This window comes from Lissotriton vulgaris, unplaced genomic scaffold (assembly GCF_964263255.1).
Source record: "Lissotriton vulgaris unplaced genomic scaffold, aLisVul1.2 SCAFFOLD_3182, whole genome shotgun sequence".
Taxonomy (NCBI): Eukaryota; Metazoa; Chordata; class Amphibia; order Caudata; family Salamandridae; genus Lissotriton; species Lissotriton vulgaris.
Window position 1 is genome coordinate 76,499 of NW_028241688.1, and position 15,899 is coordinate 92,397.

General features: G+C 47.5%; 1 pseudogene across 1 annotated transcript in view; it reads left to right on the forward strand.

Moving 5' to 3' along the window:
• The window catches only part of LOC147670587 (verrucotoxin subunit beta-like), a 90,332-nt pseudogene extending 75,399 nt beyond the window's left edge, over positions 1-14,933 (forward strand). Inside the window, exon 3 of the transcript XR_015303651.1 lies at positions 13,038-14,933. The product of XR_015303651.1 is annotated as a verrucotoxin subunit beta-like (transcript). The remainder of the gene's footprint in view (positions 1-13,037) is intronic.
• Positions 14,934-15,899: the final 966 nt, after the last annotated feature.

The window sequence follows — 15,899 nt, forward strand, 5'->3', positions numbered from 1 at the left end:
GCGCCAAGGTGCTCTGTGCCCGAATGTACACCTAGAGAATGAATCCATGTAAGGATGTCTGAAGGGTAGAGGCCTGGCTGGGTGGTCCTTGACAGGATGTGCAGGTCACAGCTGATGTCAGCAGCGAACACTTAGCCTGCCGCCGTCGTGCAGGACATATAGAACATTGTTTTTTTCACAAATTAGTCCCAGGACTACAAACGTGGGAGAAAAGTGCGAAAAGGGGGGAGACATTGAGACAAGTGCAACTAGAGTGTAAAATGTGAATTCTGGGGTGGTTGTACAGTGTACATACAAGTAGTACTGTAATAAGATAATAATGTTGCACTTACATTAATTTGCCATACGATACGACGAGTGAGTCAGGACAGGAGTCAGTCACCGTCACGCACTTGGATCAACTGGTCTGTCTCAGTCGTCACCTAGTCTGGAGTTCAACGTCGTCTTCTAGAACCTTCCTTCGACTTTCAGTTGCTCACGCGCGGTCACGTCACTGTAGCTTATGGCCAATCACCTCAACTTGGCTTGATATAGCCATATGTGATTGGCCATTACTGAACTAGCAGCAAACACCCAGGCGCGGCACCCAATGATCCTGACCCCTGCTCTACTCAGCCAATCCTGGCGCAGGCTTAACAGCGCCACTGCGCCAGGATTGGACTACGAGCAGGAGAAAAACTGCCCATATTGAAACCGGGGCCCCGGGTCCCTGCCATGTCTCTCAGTGCTACAGGGGGGGGGGGGGGGGGGCGAGGTTTATTCGGTACTACGCATGCGCAGGCCAGTCTCAATTATGAGCACTCCTGGCTGTTACATGCGTAGCTAGTCACCCTGACCCCGCTGCAGGTGCTTACGCTATGGCTGCCTGCCTGTGTGCGCTGTCAATCACAATCACTCTCTGCCGCAGCCCCGCCCCCCACGGCCCACTTCCATACGCAATGCCCGATTCTGTCGGGCTCGTCCCGGCCCTGTAGCGCTGTGCGCTCTGATTTATTGTAAACACAAAAGGAACTTTAAATAAAAATACTCATACTGTAAATATGTTGCTGGCACCAGCGGCGGGCGTCCATGGCTAGTGGGGCAACGCCCCAACGCCCCCAATGGACGCACCGCCACTGCACCAGACCATCACTGGTCATCCAAAAAGATTACATGCCGAACTATCATGTAATCAGAATCACATTCATAAACAGAAGGGAGTTGGTTTAATTGGGCTTTTTCTGAAAAATTGGAGATTGGGTAGTTTTGTTTCTGAACTCGCTAAGCAGCTAGTTTTTGGTCTGGAACATGTTCACTCTGCTCACAAATTAAAATTATTTAATTACAAATGTAATCCCGGTTTAAACATTTCTAGGGAAAAGTTGTTTTGGGAAAGGTGTGTTCTAAAAATCTGTTTAAAAAAACTTCCCCTATTTGTAACGTTGCTTACAGTTAGGACTGAAAGCATTTTAGTATTGTTTTTAGTATAACCCAAGTCAATGGTACTCTTTTTTATCAACTACTGATCGTTAACATCTGGAGACGGGTGGACCAAACCAGATTTCAACCAATGACTTTCACGTAACATAGTCAGAGGGAAGGTATTAGTCCACTGAGTCAAATTATTAGCAAAAAGTAAATCTTACGCAGTAACGGACACCCTGGTAGAAACTGAGAGCAATGTAAGTACCGATCCTACTAAATTGAAAAATGTATAATACATTATGATAAGGGATCTAGAATTAGTGCATAAAAGTAGAATGCAGTACGTCCAGGAGGCACAGACGTATCAAGAATTTAGGCTTGGGAATAATCAGGAAGTAAAAAACCTAGATGGAGCAGAGGACACCACGAGCCACGAATGTCAGCAGGAGCAACAGAAGCCCTTCAAGAGTCACAGAGGTAACCTAAAGTCAGTAAAATGTGCAGAAATTAAAAACACGTGATTACATCAAGGGCCACAGACACAGTGATAGCCATATTAGTCACCTTGAGCCACAGAAGCATTGAGAGCAACAGACGTCATCAAAAAGTCATCAAGATCTACAGAAGTCCACAAAGAGCCACTGAAACTTCATGAACTGGGAAAATATCAAGATCCACAGAAGTATCAACAGCAACAGAAACAGAGTTTAAGCTGTTGTCATTGTAAATGACAATGCCTTTTATTTATCTGTTTTTAAAACAACACATAAATAAAAGACATTGTCATTTGCAATGCCACGAGCTTAAACTCTCATAAATGCGAGACGTATTGCATTAAAAATGCTTTTGTTGTTTTGTTCTTGTTTGGTTTAGATAAAGATACTTTATTTTCTATAATGGTGTGGTTTTCATTTGTGGTGTTTTGAATACAAGGTCCAGAGCACATGTAAAGATAATAACTGTGTAAATAACAAGGTCCCTTAAAATGCAAGAACACGAGTAGGATCGACAAAACATTTGTTCAAGCTTAAGGTTTTAAAAGTGGTTGTGGTCCTTCTTCAAGAGGAGATCCAAAGAAAAAACCAGCCGACATGTGTTTCGTCAGAGGGGCAGTTACCCGTGACTCTTCAGGGCTGAAAGCGTCTCTATGGAGCAGTATCGGGGGACCGGTGATAATTCCAACCCGGTCCTAATCAGGGTGTGGGGTTGCAAAACAGCAGGATATGCCGAAATTGTCATGTGCAATCCTATGCAATAATAAATTCTAGAAAAGACGAGCGGGTAAAGTCGTCATGGTAACATATGGCAGGTGCTGTGATGCAGCACGAACCGGTTCGAAATTTGCAGTAACCTTATCCGAGAGAGCGAGCGAGAGAGAGAGAGAGAGAGAGTTTTAATTAAAACAAAAGTTCTTGGTTAACGCCAGACTTAATTAGGGGCCACAATCTTAAAGAAAGTGACAAAGGTTACCCCATGGCATGTCTTTGCATTAGTGCAGATTTACATATTTCATGAATTCACATGAATTTAGATAAGTAGACCAGGAACTCGTACTCCTAGAAAATATATTTGTGAACTGTATTTTAGCACAAGCAAATATCCATGTGTAGGTTTGCTCATGTGTTTACAAGTTCACTTTCTCTCTAACCACTTTTTTCCCAACCCTGAACAAAGTTTTGCTCCAGACTCATCAGTAATAGTTTTTCAACCTTTCTCTGTTTGGGAAAAAACTAGAGAGAAGAAATTGTGAAAACCCTTAAAACATGCAAGTTAGAAGGTTTGCACAGACTCAAAAGGGCATTCTAACCCTGGAGCAATTCGTCACTGCTACCTCCAGCCCCAGTATGTAGATCTGCAAAAAGCTTGCAAAATGAGGAAATTGCTAGCGTTCAAGCCCTAGTATGGTATTTGTCATGGTATAAGAGGAGAGGCTATTATCAGACCTCCTATATAATGAGCTTTCTGCCGTAAAGTATGGCCGCTCTACATGGCACCAAAGTGACAAGTAGATTTTTTACAGGACGGGTAGATTTATGATGCAACCTGTCCCATCAACAAGTAGAATTTATTTTAAATCCGAAACTCGACCTCACCTCCTGCCTTAAAACCCTTTCCTTGCAACCTAACATTATCTAATCTCCCTCAGCCTCTCTCCCCAACCATTCCCTGAAACTGCAGAGCCCCTACTGATGATTACACCTAACTGGTAATAATAGAATCTATCACAAAGGAACTGGAGTAAATGCTTGCAATTAATTTTTCTTGCAAGCACATGACAAGTTCAGGTTTCTTTTCATGATTTAAAACTCCAAAGAGGTCCACAAAAGAATACATGATACAGAGAACAATTTCAATTATAGTGAAAGACATAAAACATCAATATCTTTAGAGAAGCCATAAATTCTTGAAGTCATGAGTCAATAACAGCTTAAAACTTAGATTGTGGTAAAAGATCAATATATGGTTAAGAAACTTTTTAAAAAGCAAAGTATTTGACATGCTATGTTTTAATTGGGGGGAGGGGGAATTAAACAGTAATTGCAAAAGCTCCAACAATTTCAGAAATAAAGGCCTTAGCATTATACGGTGGTGCAAAGTCACATGACCAATCGCCATAACAAACATTTAACCACTGGATTAACCACTGAGCTTGGGTTCCAGAATAGGGTATGACTCACAGCAAAGCGTTTTAATGCCTCATCAGGGGTAATAAGCGCTATATAAATGCAATTACAATATTTGTGATAAATGAGACTATATATATCTTACAAAGAATTTGTATTCTTTCACATAATTGACTGCCTTTCTATTAGCTACTTCTGAAAGGTTGGTAAAGCTGTGGTGCAATCATTTTTATATCAGATCAATGCCCTCGTGCCAAGTGCTAAACCTGCATCAATTCCTGGCTTATGAGCAAACAGCACTTTGCGTGGCGATCCATGAAAGCCCAGGCTTATTATGGAGAAAAGCAAAACTACAATTCCCAGAAGGCACTGTGCCGCTAGCTCAAAAGCATGGACTAACTGAAGGTGTTACACATAACATAAGCCAACTCTGCAGCACTGCAGAAGCAAGTCAAGATTATCTCTGACAGTCAAGCAGACCTGGTGCAGAGTGCAATACATAAAATCATTACTACTACCCAGACTGGGGGATTATATGCCAGGATCGCTTGTAAAATGCTAGTTTGGGTGGATAAGGGCATGGGTGTAGAATTCTTATCTCCCGAGATATGTGACTACTTAATAACACGTAGCATTACATATAGACTAAACACACACACACAATAAAACTACACTTAATACACATTCTTGCCCCCAAAAATGCACTAATAAAAACACCCTTTATGGAAAAAACAGGTAAAACATGTTTGTTTAATCACGATTCACCATTCCTAAACAAAACCTTTCCACACATTGTTAAAAAATCTGCACTTTTAAGTCTTTGTCTGAGAGTAGCTCATCTAAATTCAGAGGGCTCACAAAACTGTGAAAGACAGGGTGCCAGGCTTTTTTCTTAACATCTGACTTCCATAGCACAAGACCACACACACCAAACCTTAACATGGCCTGCACAAGAAGCAAAGGCATAGGGATTGAACATTTCATCGAAGCTTGCTTTGAAGTGTAACTTCTCACCCCTCTCGAGTTAAAGATTAGTAAAGTAATTCGAAGGTCACCCTTCCAGAAGATGTCCACTCTAAGGAGAAAGCCGGTACCCCTGACATGATCCCCTTTGATCACACGGCTACAAATAACAAATGTAGAATAATTTGCAAAAAATCGGAGTCCATGAACACTACTGAAAATAAACAAAAGATCGTGAACTGTAGTCCTACCAAATAGTAACACGTAAACATATATGTTAAGGAAATGTTTACTTGATCACTGGAGATCTCCGTTTGTTTTTCTCCTATGTTTTACATTTAGTGGCCATCTTGAGGCCGTCCGCTCAACTAGTCAGAGGTCACGGCAGAATATACAAAAGGAACAGTTTCGTTTTTATTGAGACCCTTTCTGAGTGTCCCAGTAAGAGCGGGGGTTGCATTCCTGGCCGCAGCTCGGCCCTGCGCGCAGCTGCTTCTGCCTGTTAGAGCCGGGGTGCGCCTCTCCTGGGGTGGGCAGGGCTGCTGAGGTCCGTCCGAGATGTCTAATAGGCAGGAACTCTGGAGACTGACAAAGATCAGGGAAATAAACAATTTATTTATCTATGCGTTTTTATGTAGCGCAAACTTTACCCGAAGGTGTCAGAGCGCTTTACAATAGAACCGTTTACATTACTTAAAGACTTCAGAGTGCATGAATTACATAAAAGATATTAAAGTCACATAAGAATGGTAGTAAGTATATACTTCTACTACAGATACCAGTGGTTAGACCTACATATATGCCTCAATTACTTGAGTCCTACTCCCTCGCTTCCATTACTTACGCATTGAGGCATCCTGCTTCACCAGACACCCATACCATGTGATTTATCACACAGGGCTATAAGTAGCCCCCACACCCCTCAAACCTCCTGTAATACCACAGAGACCAAAACCATACCAAAAGGTTGGCCTGGACTACCAGGGAGGGAGGGAGGGATGTAAGTAATGGAAGCAAGGGAGTAGGACTCAGAGTAATGCAATTACCGTTAAGTATTTGCAGCATTACCTCCTCGTCCCTCCTTCTCTTCCATTCCTTACGCATTGAGAAGTACAAAGCCAAACAGGACAATCAAAGAAGGTATGCAAAAACAGGTTTATTAAAAAACACAGACAACAAATAAAAACCTCTATTCAGGAACCATAGTGGAAAGAACCTTGTACCCAAAAACATCAGCACGGTCAACTCCCGGCCAATCCTGTAATGAGATGCAGAGGTCAACGGCGAAGCCCAGGTGGCAGCCCGGCAAATCTCCAAAATGGAAGCCCCTTAGACCTCCACACAGGACGCCGCCATGGACTGAGTGGAATGACCCTGAACCCCAAAGGAGAAAGGTGCCCCACCGCTTTGTACACCCAAAAAATCAGAGATGGAACCCAACGACTCAAAGAAGGAGTAGAAGGACGCAAACCCCAATTTACAGGCCCAAAATAAAAAAAAAGCAAATCAGAGAGACGGAAAGGAGCGGCCCACTCCAAATAGACGAGGTGAGCCCTCCAAACATCCGAAGAGTGTAGCCGCGCCTCAGACTCTCACAACGGGGAATCAAAATTGGAAGGAAGGACCAACTCCTGATCCCTGTGGAACAGAGAATTCACTTTAGGACAAAATGAATGCACTGGTTTCAAAATGATCCTGTCCTAAAAAAACTGACAAAAAGGGTATTTGGAAGAGAGAGGGCCAAGCTCATCCAGGTGGTGAGCAGAAGAAATGGCAATCAAAAAAAGGTATTGAAGGACAAAAGGCGCAGGTCCACAGAAAGCAAAGGCTCAAAGGGAGGGGACATCAAAGCGTCCAAGACCAGAGACAGATCCCAGGTGGGAAAATGCCGCTGAGGGATAGGAAGAACATAACCCAAACCCTTAAAAAGGCGACCAACCAACCCATCAGGATTCGCGAGATTGCCAAGAGCTCCGAAACGCCTTAATCGCAGCCCACTGCAAACGAAGGGAAGAAAACTTCAAGCCCAAGGCAGCACCCCCCTGGAGAAACAGCATCACCTCAAACAAAGAAGAGGAAGCAGGGTCCAAAGCCTTGTCATGACACCACCGACTGAAAGAATGCCAGTGCCTCAGGTAAGACTTGTTGGTCGACGAGCGCCTAGCCGCCTGCAGAGTAGAAGTCAAGCCAGCCTGAACCCCTTTACGTAGCAGACCTAAGCGTTTAACCTCCAGGCCGCCAAGTGCATCCTGGCCTGAACATCCCGCTGCAACACCGGGAACACCAAAGGGGATGGAGACAGAGGCAGCAACCACTCAAACTCCGACCTCATCTCCACCAGGAGAGGAAATCAGGAGGCACAAGTCCATGCCGGAGCCACCAGAATCACCGGAGCCTCCAAGGATAGGACCCACAGAAGGAAGCGGAGAAGAAGGGGTAAAGGAGGAAAAGCATACAGAAGCCCGCGAGGCCAAGGGCAGGAGAGAGCATCCACCACCCAGGCCAAACCCTCCCGACTGCGGGAGACAAACCTGGCCACCTTGGCATCGCCCACACATGCAAAGAGGTTCACAACGGAACACCCCAACACACCGTCGGATGCACAAACAACTCCTGACGGAGGCAGGAATCCAAAGAGGACGGGATGGCCCTGCTGAGAGCATCCGCTAGAAAATTGGACACCCCCGAATATGAATAGCAGAGAGTGCCACCAGATGAGACTCCGCCCAACCGAACAACTGCGACGCAACCAGAGCTAGAGACGAGGACCTGGTCCCCCTGCCTGTTCACGTAAGCCATGGCAGTGACGTTGTCCGTCCGAATGAGAACAAAGGAATACCGCAGAAACTGGGAGAAGGCCAACAGAGTCAAATGGACCGCCTCCAACTCCCTCCAATTCGATGACTTCCTGCCCTGAGAAGGGGGACCAGAAGCCCTTGGTCTGAGGAACCCCCAGCCAGGCCCCCCACTCCGAGAGGCTGGCATCCGTGGTGACCACAACGAGAGCCAGAGGAGAGAGAGAGAGAGAGAGAGAGACCCCTGTCAGCAGATGATCCCGAACCAACCACCAACCCAGAACCATCCTGATTCGAGGGGACACCGGAATCGGAGAAGAGAGGGGGAGGCAATGGGGAGACCAATGCGCCAGGACATGAGCCATCAGGGTGTGAAAATGAAACCGGGACCACGGAACCAGAAAGACCGTGGCTGCCATGTCCCTCTGTACCTAGAGCCAACAAGCTGTCACCTGAACCGGACCAGATAGACGGGACAGGATGGGCGATAGAATTTTGTCCACCCGAGCCTCAGGCAGAGTGACCACCCCCAAATCCATCTGAAACCGAGCCCCAATGAAGAGACGATCTTGGGATGGAACAAGAAATGACTTCCCCGCATTGATAAGAAAGCCGTGCCCCCTCAAAACGGCCAGAACCACCTCCGTGTGACTGAGCGCGAACTGGAATGAGGGAGCATGAACCAACCAATCGTCCAGGTAAGGGTGGAGAAATATCCCCTTGGCGTGGACCAAGGCCACCAACAGAGCCAGATGCTTGGTGAAGACCCGAGGAGCGGACTACTGCCTGAATGGCAAAACTGCAAACTGGAAGAGGGAGTCGCCTATTTCACAACGTAAAAACATCTGATGCTCCCGAGCTACTGGAACATGAAGATAGGCGTCCTGCAGATCGATAGAAGTCATGAAGTCCCGGACCCCAACCAAAGGAATGATGGACTACAAGGTCACCATTTTGAAGTGAACGGTCCAAATCCAACCATTCACCCTCTTGAGGTCAAGAACAAGCTGCAACCCCCCTGACACCTTCTGGACCAGAAACAAAATGGAATAACATCCCACACCCTGTTGCGCCAAGGGGACCGGGACGAGTGCCCTCTTTGCCAGAAGATCCCGAACCCCCTCCAGAAGAGCCTTCCACTTCGGTGAGGATCTGGGGATAGGAGTACGGATGGTGCCCCAGCCGTGCGGAATAGCGGCAAAGTCAATAGGATAACCTCTCCTGATAATACCCAATGCCCAGAGATCCCCCACATCAAGACTCTAGGAAAAACGTCAGCCTCTCGCCCACAGGTCTCGAGGCTGCCACGCCGTCGTTGTCAGGACTTCTGCTTGAACGCATCCGACGGACCCTTGGGACCAGCCACGGCAGCCGTCTTCTTGGGCTGGAACTTACGCCGATGGCCGAAAAGGCCCTTGAGTACTGCCGGGGAGGCTGGAAAGAAGAGGCCAAGGAAGGAGCCGGATTCCAGAAGCATCGAGAGTGAGAAGCAGACAGCTTGCCCTTGTAAGGCACAGCATGCTTACCTTTCTTGAAAGCGTTTGTGATCATACTGTCCAGATGCTCACCAAAAAGCATCCTGCCATCAAAGGAGATCTTAAGGAAAGAGGAATTCTCTGAAGAATCCGCATTCCAGTCACGCATCCACAGGTTCCTTCGAGCCAGGACCAAGGAACCAGAAGCCATGGCAGAAGAACGAAGCACATCCGAAGAGGAGTTAGCCAAGAGCTTGGCCTGCTGTTCCATGTGGACAAGCAAGCCGGAGCAGTCCGTCTCGTCCTGAATAGCCATGGCCAGCTTCCCAAAGTCAGACACCAACGACTGTGTCGCATACGCAGAATAAATGCCAGCACGCAATTACATGTTTCCACGAGAGAAGGCCTTCTTGAGGGCCCCATCCACCTTTTTATCAGTAGCATCAGCCGGAGAACAATCCTCTGGATTAATCGCCGTTCGACCAATCAGGGTGGCCAACATTGCATCCACTTTGACAGAGTGAGGAAGAGAAACCTCCCCCTCCTCCAAGGAGTATAGCTTCAGCAAGAAACGAGGAACCGACGAGCGCTTCAGATTGCGCCATTCCCCAGAAATCAAGTCCTTGATGCGTCCATGAAAGGGCATAGCGAGAACGGGGGGCTTAACATACTGCGGAAATATGTCATCTGACCCCACAGGAGCAGAAAAGGGCGAAAACCCATGTTTTCCCTAATGTACTGGAGAATCGCAGGAGCCTCCTTCCTACCCACAAACTTCCTGAAAGAGGTGGAAGGCTTGGCAGCTCTTGAAGAAGTAGAGTCCGCAGAGGGAGAGTCCACCGGATCGACCGCAGAACGAGAAGACGTGCGCTTAGCATGGACCCTGGGTTCCAGAGCGCGAGCCAAAGCAGCCTCAATCATGTCTTGGACCTCAGAAGCTAACAGCAGGGCCACAGAATCCCTAGGACACGCAAACCTAGCCCTGCAAGCAGGAATTGGCTCATCTTCATCAGGAGAGGAGGGCAAAACATGCCTGCGCTTGGAAGCATGCTTCGCCATAATGACACAACAACCAGAGGCACAGCTGAGAGATGTTAAATAGGGAGCAGCCAAACAACAGGGACCAACCAACTAGTATGAAAAACCGGGAGGGAACCCCAGAAAACCAATTTGAAATGAGGCAAAGTGGACGAAATGACATAAACCAATCAAAAAACACACATGAAAGGTTAAAAAACTGCCTCACATGAGGCTCTTACTGTAACGAGGAGCAGAAACAGCCAGCCAAGGATTCCAGGTGACCCCACTGCCGCCGCTTCCCTTTCCGGCCTCCAACCCGGAAAGACAGCCCCAGCCACAAAGCGCCGGTGACTCGGTCAGCCGGACCTGTCCGCTCCACTGCCAAGAGCGCACCGCTACAGCATACACGGAGGGGTAAGGCACAGCGATGCCCAGGCCAGCTCCGCCAGTCCCCGCAGGCAGAACACAACGAGGGAGAGGACCTCCCGTGAAGAATCAACAAAGAAATCCAGAAGAAGAAGACCGCAGCACCTCAAACGGCCAGCTCGTGGTACGCGCGTCTCAACAGTTGAGACAAGCAGAAAACAGGGCGCTTGAGGAAGGTGGGGGCTACTTATAGCCCCTGAGTGATAAATCACATGGTATGGGAGTCTGGTGAGGCAGGGATGCCTCAATGCGTAAGGAATGGAAGCTAGGGAGGGACGAGGAGGTAATACAAGATACAAATTCTCTAAAGATTAATTTGTTTTTAAAGTGGAAGCAATTGTGTTTGGATAATATATATATATATTATACATTTGCAGAGCAGGAAGGGGGTGAGCTCAGCGCTGTAGGGCATGAAGACTCCATAGCTGGTGTAGGGGGGGTTTGTAAATGGAGGAAATGTAGTTATTTGTTCCGTGCTGTGGGTGAGGGACTGGAGTAGTGGGAACTGGCCAGTCTGTGGTATGCCCCAAAGTGACCCCCTGAGTGGGGTCATCTTCCACAAAGGAACTCACCGCTGTGGCCATGGGTGTAATCAGGGTGGCCCTGGCGATCAGGGGGGAGGCCGTAATCTTAGTCGTGGTGCCTGGGCTGTAGCCAAGAGGTATTGAGGGTGATGGAGTGGGAAGGGGGGGAGCAGCAAAAGAAGGGGGCTCCAGCTCCTTGAAACTCACTGCCGCAGCCGCGGGTAGAAGAGGACAGTCCAAGTGCTCTGGACAGGGTCAAATGTGCGTGCCCCATCCACGCCACTGTGGATGTGCAAGTCGTGGTGGGGGCTCCCAGGTGTATGGCCCTCCCCCCCCCCGAAGTAGTCTGCCGGGAACGAGGCACCTCCCCAGCAAAAATGTGCGAGTGGGGGAGCCGTGGGGATGCCTAAAATTATAGAACAGCTGGCAATACATCCTCTTCTCCTCCACACTCTCTCCTCCCCCGGTTCAATCATGGATGGATCAGATGAATCTGCTGAACAACAAACCCATCATTGTCAACAGCGCAAAATCCCTTGGTGTCATTCTAGACAAAAAACTCAATCTAACTCCCCACATCAATTCCATTGCAAAATCTGCTCGATACCAACTGCGCCTTCTTTGGGGAATCCGTCGCTTCTTCCCGGAGCAGGACCATATAACCTTGGTGCAATCGCTGGTCCTCTCCAGACTAGACTACTGCAATTCTCTTCTTACTGGCCTCCCCAAATCTCACCTGTCCCCACTTAAGTCTGTTTTCCATTCTGCAGCTCGGTTCATTTATGGGGCCAAAAGAAGCGATCACATCACACCGATGTTATCCACCCTCCGCTGGCTTCCCATCGAGGCTAGAGCTATCTATAAGACTGCCTGTATCACCCACAAAGCCCTGCACTCCTCCTCTCCTCGCTACCTAGTGAATAAACTGAAGCTCTCTGGAGGCTCGAGACCCTCACGCAATGCGGAGAATCTACTGCTTGAACCTCCCACTTTCAAGAAGGAAAGAACGATGGCCCAATCCTTTTTAGGCAACGCAGTGAGAATCTGGAACTCATTCCCGCCTCAGCTCCGGACCACCGCCTCCTCCCAGGCCTTTAAAAGGGACCTCAAAGTTCTCCTCCTCCAGAGACACCTTCAAAAGTAATTCACGTCCTCTTTGTTATTTGAAGGAAGACCTCCCACTACTGAAAAACCTACTCACCTTGGAAGTGCTTTCCCAGTGTGTTCTTGTGGTTGGAATGCCTGCCTTTCTTTATGCGGTATTTCCCATGTACTTGTGTTTGGTACCCTTTTGTAACATGCACACACCACTTGGCCCTTGTAACACACGGTTTGCTACCTGCCTTAGATACTTGCACAAGGGCCACCTTTGCCTACGTAACGCTTGTTTCCTGTGCCTGAGTGTCTAGCACTTATTGCAGTATTATACCTCAAACTATACTTTGTTTTCTCTTATAACCTGCACACTTGTCACTTTTTCCGCTTGTGCACTCTTTACTACCTCATGTGTTTTATTTGCTTACAACTGTCACTTTTACCTTATGTAACGTAACGTCTACTTTTGTAATCAGTTCCTGTGTAATGTTCTCATCATGTTTCACTTGTGTTCCTATTGTGAAGCGCTCTGACGCCTTCGAGTAAAGTCCGCGCTATATAAAAATGCATAAATAAATAAATAAATAATAAATAATACATCACGAGGTGCTGCCGGTGGGGGGGCGCGGGCGGTTTGAATGTGTCTCTGTCCTGTGTCCTGACTCTCTCCTCTTTCCTTTTCAGATCCTATTATGCGGATTCCGCTCCGAGAGCTGAGGATAATCCTGGTGGGTAACGTCGGAGCCGGGAAGAGCTCCAGCGGGAACAGCATCCTGGGGAGGAGAGAGTTTGAGGTCAGAGCCTCAGTACGGTCAGTGACCAGGGAGTGTAAGGCGGCGAGCTGCGAGTACGGGGGCGCCTGGGTCACCGTCATCGACACTCCGGGGCTCTTTGACACAAGACTCTGTAATGTGGAGAACATGAGAGAGCTGCCCCGGAGCCTCGCCCTCAGCGCCCCCGGACCCCACGCCATCCTCCTGGTGCTGCAGCTGGGGCGGTTCACCCCAGAGGAGAGGGAGGCTGTTGCGTTGCTGCGGGATCTCTTCGGGCCCGGGGCCGAGAAGCACCTGATGTTCCTGTTCACCCGGAAAGACGACCTGGGAGATGAGTCCATAGAGAGCCTTGTTAATGATCCTGACGGGAAGTATAAAGATCTGATCGTCAAGCCTGGGCGGCCTTACTGCGCTTTCAACAACCGAGCGACAGGAGAAGAGGCGGAGCAGCAGAGGCGGGAGCTGTATGACGTCATCAAAGGCCTGGTGGGAAGGAATAAAGGGGGGATCTACACAAATGAAATGTACCAGAGGGCGGAGAAGGAACTGCGGACAAGAGAGAAAGAGTTAATGAAAACATTCCGAAAATAAGCAGAAAGGAAGGAAGCTCAAACACTGCGTGGGAAGAAAATGTGATTGAATCGAAAGAAAGAAAACAACGCTGAATTAACACAGCAGAAGGAGAAGAAAATAAAACGAGAAACTGCGAGGAAATTGGTAGAAAATGAAGAACTGTTGAATGTTAAAATAGAAAACGCTCAAAAGAAGTAAGTCCGAGTCTGGTGTTATGGTGTCATGATGCAGTGGACAGAAGAGAGCGCTAGAATCGGGAGGTTCCAGTGGGAGGTTCCAGTGGGGTCGCAATGGGCACGTGCGTCTGCTTTCTGCACCCCCAGGGCACACGAAAACGCTTCTACGGTCCCTTCTGTAATACAGATAGCGCTTGAACACATGTAGCGCCAACGTATTCATTAGAGGGCATTTCCTCATCATGTACCATTCCTGTTCATGGTGTTCCAGAAAGTGGGAATTTGGTGTCACGCAGTGGACAGAAGAGGGCGCTAGAAGGGGAGGGGTGCTGGGGGGCTGAGGCGGGGCCAATGTGACTGCATTCTTGAATCACCCGTTTGTCTATAGCGCTGTGTGTCAGAGATGAACTCTTTCTGGGCGCCCTTTCTTCAAATTTATTTTTAGTAATTGTGTCTTCCTCTCATTGCACATTAAATGAAGTTTCCCGTTCCAGCCATGGGCTGCAGCATCGGCGCATTGAAACCGAGATTGCAAGTTCAACCAGCGCTTAATTTGAGCGGGTGGGTGCAGGTGGGACCTACCGCCTCTCAAATGTGGAAACCAGCGCTCATGTGTCCCCACCAGACTAGCATTCTGTCCCTCAATTGCACCAGCCTCCGGCTCCGTGCCCATCACTTCTCTCCTCTCTGTGTTACCCCAGTCTCCGGCTCCACCTTTGCACAGTCAATACGGTCTCCTAAAGTGTAAAATGGATTCTTAAGTGCTGATAATGACTTTCACTTTTCCTCTCCTGTAGAACAGCCGCGCCATAAATTACTATTATAATTTCATTATTTCTAATCGCCACGTCTAGCAGCGGACGCATTGTTCTTGCTTCATAAACATTTTCAACCATTTAAATGGAGAGAGATGACACATTTTGTTGTTTCGTCTCACGATTCATGTCTTTAACACATTTATTTGAGATCAATTATTCTATCCTGCTCCACATTTTATCTGAATTATTGCATTTACTTAATTGCCCGGTGGAAATAGTTGTTTTTAAGGAATCTGTTTTCTTTGTACATGAAATAAACTCAGATTGAAATGGAGTCTTTCCTGCGAGCACAAATGAATGAATGCTTTGCAAGTGTGAAACAGTCCCTCTGTGCTAGTTTCAGTGCCTGCACCTCACGTGCTATAAGCTGCTGGTTCCTTCTCAGAGCAGCAGCCAGCCTCACTCACAGATTTTATTTATGCATTTTTATATAGCGCGGACTTTACCTGAAGGTGTCAGAGCGCTTCACAAAAGGAACAGAAATGGAACATAATGAGAAACATTACAAAAGCGTACGTTACGTTACATAAAGTAAAAGTGACATTTGTGATCAAACAATATACATGAGGTATTAAAAATTGTGAGCAACCAAAAATACATGAGGTAGTAAAGGTAATAATGACAATTGTGAGCAAACTGAATACATGAGGTAGTAAAAATTGTGAGCAACCAAAAATACATGAGGTAGTAAAGGTAATAGTAACAATTGTGAGCACACAGAATACATGAGGTAGTGAGAATTGTGAGCAGCCAAAAATACATGAGGTAGTAAAAAGTGCACAGGAAGAAAAAAGTGACAAGTGTGCAGTTACAAGAGAGAACAAAGTAACATATGAGGTGTAATACTGCAAAAGGTGCTAGACACTCAGGCACACGATCAAGCGTTATGTAGGCAAGGTGGCACTTGAGCAAGTATCAAAGATAAAAACATGTGCGAGGTAGCAAACCGTGTGTTTCAAGGGCAGAGTGGTGTGTGCAAGTAACACAAGAGCACCGAACACAGGTACATGGAAAATACTCCAAAGAGGCAGACACTCCAACCCCAGGAATACCCTGGGAAGGCACTTCCATGGGCATGGAAAATATCAGTAGTGGGGAGTCGTCCTCCAAATACCAAGAGGACGTGAATCACTTTTGGAGGTGTCTCTGGAGGAGGAGAACTTTGAGGTCCCTTTTGAAGGCCTGGGAGGAGGTGGTGGTCCGGAGCTGAGGCGGAAAGGAGTTCCAGATTCT